Source organism: Fukomys damarensis, unplaced genomic scaffold, assembly GCF_012274545.1.
Source record: "Fukomys damarensis isolate Sample0158 unplaced genomic scaffold, DMR_v1.0_HiC HiC_scaffold_22, whole genome shotgun sequence".
Taxonomy (NCBI): domain Eukaryota; kingdom Metazoa; phylum Chordata; class Mammalia; order Rodentia; family Bathyergidae; genus Fukomys; species Fukomys damarensis.
The window spans coordinates 6085164-6091404 of record NW_022900934.1 but is presented as its reverse complement, the minus strand read 5'-3'; positions in this window follow the sequence as shown (position 1 = coordinate 6091404).

Genomic DNA, 6241 nt, shown 5'->3' with positions numbered 1-6241 from the left:
CCTTCTAGGCCAATTTGAAGGATTCTGGTTGGCTCATCTTGGGTCACATGTCCAAATCCTCGGCCAATCACTATGGCTAATGAAACAAGACCCAGTGATTGGCCAAATCTGGGTCATGTGTCCTTCTCCACACAGCTGGTGTACTGTGACTGATAGCTATGCTGAATCATATCATGGAGTCAGGGACAAGAATTTCCCAAAAAAGTAGCAGGTCTTGTGCTTCCAGGAATGCCTGACTCCTCCTTAAAGTTCACCCACCACAGAGGCACAGGCAAATTACAAAGTCTGCTTCATTAGCATTATTGGGGCTTCAGAATTTGCAAATTGCTGATGGATAGAGCCCTTGCTTAGAGATAAAGACAGAGAGTAGAGCAGAGCCTTTCATCTCTTGCGAATTCCTCATCACTGGGGTGAGATCATGCCACAGATTAGAGAACAAGGATTTAAAACCTGACTGAGTAGTGCTGAGTAGTGCTGGAGTCAGGGACGTTGAACAGTATGTCTAGCCCAGGGAGCCATCATTTTAAGGGACAGTGGCTCTGCCAATTGGCGGCAGTGCCTACTCCACTTTTGTGTGTGTGTGTGTGTGTGTGTGTGGTACCAGGGATCGAACTCAGGACCTTGCACCTGCAAGGCAGGCGGCAGAACCACTGAGCCAAATCCCCGGCCCTCCACGTTTTGAAATCTGACTCACTAGCAGCGGTAAGTCTTTCTGCCTGCTAGGAGCAGAGAGAGGAACTAAAGTTTTAAAACTCCAGGAAAGGGAGCTGATGGGTTCAGCTTAGGTCACATGGAGGGGGAAAAAAAAAACCCAGAACGAAACCTTCCAACATGCCCACCTGGCAAGAAAATCCCATGAGCAGAAATGATTCTTCCCAATTCCTTCTTCCTCAATACAAGGTACCCTTCACTTACCCTTCCCAAAAGGTTTTAAAGCCTTTATTTTAACATAAGAAAAATATTCTTTTAATGGGTTTTGCAGTGTTGACGAGATAAAGAGCTGGAAGCAAATATGGCAACAAAAACTAAAGCTCACGGTTCTAGAAAAATCTATGGGTAAAGGAAAGAAGGGCTAGGAATGTGATCTACTTGGAATAACAGGATTTCTCTTGAAGATCTGTCTTCTTAGAAAGCATATTATTCTTATTTAGATTGTATGCTTATGTGGCTTAGCTTGTGTCTTAGTCTATTTTCTGTTGCTATAACAAAGTACCCACAGCCAGGGAATTTATAAAGGAGAGAAGTTTCTTTGGCTTGGGGTTCTGGAAGAAGCTGGTATCTGGTGGAGGCCTTGGTGTCACGTGGGAGCCAGGGTGCCCGTGCTTGCTCCAGGCCCCTCTCCCTGCCCGTGGAGTTGTTAGATTTCCCTTGCCTCAAGATGGCTGCCACATAGAATAGCAGCCTCCATGATAAAAAATGGCTTCTCCCCACAAAGGACAGGCTTCTTCCCATCATGCCTCTTCTCCCGCCAAAAGAGCAACCTGATACTCGCTACCTCCTAACAGCTAGTGATGTCACAGGCTCCTCCCATCCCTTAATGCTACCTCATTCACCTCCACCCCAGTTTAGGCTGACCCCACCCCGCTCCTGCGAAAGAGGAGTGTTGTCAGGTGCTGCCACGTTGCCTCTCTCTCCTCTGTCCAGAGGCAGCCTGGCAGGCCCTCCCCGTAATAAAGGCTTGTTGTCATCCTGGTCTGGTCCTGGTTTTTCGGCTCTTTTGCCTAACAAGAGTCACTAGCTATCACCACAGGAAGTGGTGGCACAGACCTGTAACCCCAGCTACTCAGGGAGCTGAGGCAGAACAATCGAAAGAATGAGCTCAGCCCGGGCGGGCAACTTAAGGAGAGCGCCTCAGAATGCAGCTTTACGGAAAGGGCCGGGCCGGGACGTGGCTCCGCCCAGAGTGCTTGCTTGGCATCTGCAGTACCCTGGGTTCAGCACTAAGTGCTGCCACAAAAAGAAAAGTCACGAATGCCGTAGTAGGGGCCCCACCCTCCGACCTCAGGTAACCCTGACTACCTCCATTAACAGACACATTTGGAGAATAAGTTTCCAACATAAAAAATGGGGGACACTTTCAGCCCATACAGCTCAACTTGGGGTGCTGGTGGACATAAGGCGGGGAGGAAATAACTTCCCTATTGTAATAGCACTAGACACGACCGAGCACCTGCGATGTTTCCTGTGACCTTCTAGGTCTGAACTCAATAATAATGCTACGGTGGATGTAGCAGCACCAGGGCTAACCCAGCCTCCCGAGATCACTGCAGCGGCAAGCGGCGGGCAGGGCTGCCAGCCCAGGCACTGGCATGTGGGGACTCCTCCGGGTCTCGGGTGCAGCCGGGGGTGCTGGACAAGCATGGGCGTCCGCCCTCCCGGAGCCCGGGTTTCTGGGTCCGCACCCCAGGGTGGTTCTGGCGTTGCCAGGAGCATTCTGAGCGCCCGACAGAGGGAGGTCGTGGTGGTCACCGCTCTGGACCTGCTGCGGCCAGCTGTGTGAGTGCGGACAGGACACGTCCCTGCCCACCCTGCTGCCCTAGCACAGAGGGTCCCTCCCTCGATCCTCTTCCTGTGCCCCTGCAGGTGCCAGGAAGGCCCCACGCCGCCTCCGCTGCCCTCAGCCACCCTCGCCTGTGCACACCTTGCTCGCGTCCCCTGCACTCCCATCCCTTCCAGCCCCCCAGCCTGGCTCTGGGTCCCCCCAGCCCAAAGTCCCTCTGGTCACTCGGGTCCCAAACAGCACCAGTGCAGCTCTGCGGGCTGCACGCCGGGCTCTAGCTCCCCCACCCCAGGGTCCCAGCCACTCTCCAGGCCTGGTCCGTGCGCTGTGAGCCCACAGTCCCGTGGCCTGCTGGACCTGTGGTGTGCTCCCTCCCTCACTCTGGGCTCCGGGCACTCCCGCCCCAGGGTCCTCTCCCCCAGGAAGCTGTGACCCCGCTCCTGCCCTGAGCCACCCTCCTCCGCCCCCCAGCCGGCTCCTACTCCTCCTTGCCTTTCTTTAATGTCACTTCCTCCAGGGAGCCTTCCTGGTCCATCCTCAAAACAAATGGGACGAAACTCTGAGCAAACTCTCTTGCTCCCTGAGAAGGGCTGAAGAGCTGGGTGGGATGACAAAAATGCCCTCTTGCCTGTCCTTCCTTGATGGAAAGGCAACATGAAAACATAAATAATTACCAGAAAACAAACGGAAAGCAGAAATTCATTAAACATACACTGTGCTCACTAAAAATGTGCTTTGCTGGGAATCGACTTAACTACGCCAACCCAGTTATTCCGGGCAGTTATTCTGATGACAGATTACGGACGTAATTTCTGCCTCTCCTGCATTAAATCCAAACACCAGGCTGGGCACAGTGGTGCACACCTGTGATCCAGTTACATGGTAGGCTGAGGCAGGAGGATCCCAAGCTCAAAGCTGACCTGGGAAACTCAGTGAGACTGTCTCAAAATAAATACTCACAAATAAATAAAATAAAGATAAGGCGGCGATGTAGGTCAATGCTCCCTGGGTTTGATCCCTAGTACCAGGGAGAAGAAACAACTCACCATCTTCTGGAATTGTATCCCATCCAAGATACTATTATTTTGTTTCATTGCTGCTCTTTGGGGGTGGGGGTCTTGAAGACCCTGATGGAGCCATTAGGTGCTGACAGCCTCTCAGATCCGCCTTGGCCCAGCTAGAATTGTGCCCTCAGCGTCTGGCAGACTTCAGTGCACAGAAGTGCAAGTGACTTCCAGGTTTCCTGCTGTTGCCCTCCAGTGTGTTTGTTTGTTTGTTTGTTTGCTGGTGCTAGGGCTCAAACCTAGGTCTTATCTGTGGTAAGCACATTCCCTTCCCCTGAGGCACATCCCACCCAACTGGCAGAGAACTTCCTCTGCACGCAGAGCCTGCCGGAGCCCAGGACCCGAGAGATCCACTGGGCCAGCAACCACTGCTCGGCTGCAGCAGCCCCAAGATAAAAACACACAGCAGCTGGGAGAGGTGGCTCGGCCTGTACGCACAGCACTTGGGAGGCTGAGGCAGGAAGGTTGTGTGAGTCCAAGGCCAGCCTGGGCTACACAGTGAGACCCTGTCTCGAAACAAAAAGCAAAACCACTGGAGGAAAGGAGGGCAGGGCCAGGTCATTCCTGGCCTGCTGAGTTTTACTCCATTCTGTCTCCCTTTCTCCCTCTCCTCCTTCTACCTTCTTTCATTACTATTGCAAATCTCTACGCAGTCAGGTTCCAGCCAGGAGAGAGAAGGTGAGATAGAAAGATAATGGCCGGAAAGTCAGCCCTCCTTGGTGACACCAAGCGGACCCCGGCCCCAAAGGCAAGGCCCGGCCGCAGACCCTGGAGTCGGTTCGCCCTCTACTGGTCACACCCTGGAACGGCAGGGTCTCCAGCTTGGCTCCAGGGCTTGGTTCACCTGGAAAGCAGGATTTGGGCCCTAGGGGGTCCTTCGCCCAGAGCCCCGCGTCTAAAGACCCGAGTTCAAGCCCAGCCAGGTAACTGAAGCAGATTCAGGTTCCTCGTCTGAATCATGGGGACGCCAACACTCTTTCCCCAGGGTGAAGACCCGAGGAGAAGTGACGCAGAGCCTGTCAGGTTCCTGGAGCTCCCTGTGCGTAGCTCGTGGGCATTATTTTTCTGAGTGGGAGATGGGGCATTTTTCTCCAATTTGCCCTAAGACAAGAAAGCGAGATGTCCTAATAGCTGGACGTGCCTGGCCCTGAGAAGGGGTTGGGCCAGCATTAAGACTGACCTTACTTACGTTGGCGGTGCTGGGGATCAAACCCAGGGCTTCCTGCATGCACGGCCGGTGCTCTGCCCTGAGGTCCACCCACAGTCCCCTCCCTTGTTCTGGAGAGGGAGAAACAGAAGCAGGAAAGAAGCAGAGAGGAAAGGCAGAAAAAGGACTTCTCTGGGGTCTGGCATCGAATGCAGGGCTGCGGCCTGCTCGGAGCCGTGGACTCAGCTGGTGGCTGGAGTGTGGGGGTGTGGGGGCATCGGGACCCCAGGGACCAGAGGGGACGCAGGGATGAGGCCAGTGAGGCAGAAGTCACGGCCCCCCACGGTTCCCCCTCCTGCTGATGATGCAGGGGTCTCGTGAGCCGGGCTCGAGCCTGAGGCGTGTCTCAGGTGTGCAGAATGTCAGGCATTTGGTGAAGATCTTGCCCAACACTCGGGAGCTCTGCAGAAAAGGAAACTGGGATGGATGGGAGGCAAACAGGGCCTTGCCGCGGGTCATTCAGCGATCATCGGTAACTGCGCTGCAGCTGCAAAACTGTGTGTCTGAGGTCACGGCCCCTTGTCTAATTCTGCAGAGCTCATTTTATAGACGGTCTGGGAGAATACGTTCCTTAATAGCCTCGCTATCAGATCTTCCCAGAAGCCTCACAGATGGCTTTATTCCCATTTCGCAGGCCCTATCTCAAAAAAATAAAATTTAAAGAGCCGGAAATACAGCACTGTGTCTGCCTGACTTTGGTCCTGAGTTTGATCCCGGAAATGAAAAAAAAGGTTTTTTTAATTAAAAAATTTTTAAATAAATACACAAACCAGGGAAGATAATTCATTTACTGCGGGTGACAGACGATCCAGGGCTCCCAGAGCACTGCCCCTTCACACCCTTTAGTACTCCTGCACAGGAGCTCAGAGCCTCGCCACACCCAGCGCTTCTGCGCAGTGAAGCTGGGCTCTGCACAACCGTGGACCTGCTCGGGGTTGGATCCCTGTTTATCTCGCCTGATACACCACACCTGTCCCTCCGGGCTGGCTCCCTCATCTGCGAAATGAGACAGGGTCTCCCCGTGTAGTAGTTCAAGCTGGTCTTGAACTCACTATGCAACCCAGGCTGGCCTCGAACTCACAGCGATCCTCCTGCCTCGGCTTCTCAAGTGCTGGAATTACAGGCGTGCGCCACCACGTCTGAAATAAAGGATCCACCATGGCCGCCTCGGCGCGGGGACAAAGTCAGGGATGGGGTAAAGGGTTCTCCTCCGGCCCGCAGTGCTCCCTACCCACCCTGCTGCAGGGGCCAGATGGGCAGAGAACCAGCACGCTTGGCCCAGAAGCTCCCAAATGAGGAAGGACAGAGCCTTGCTCGCCTTCCTGTACACACGCACGCGTGCACACACTTGCCCTCGCACCGTGGGAAGCAGAGTCGGGGCATCCCGCTCTGGAAATACCCCAGGCCCCGGGAGACCGGCCGCAGCAGGGAGCGTCAGGACTCGGGTGGGGCGACGGGGCCGGAGCCAGG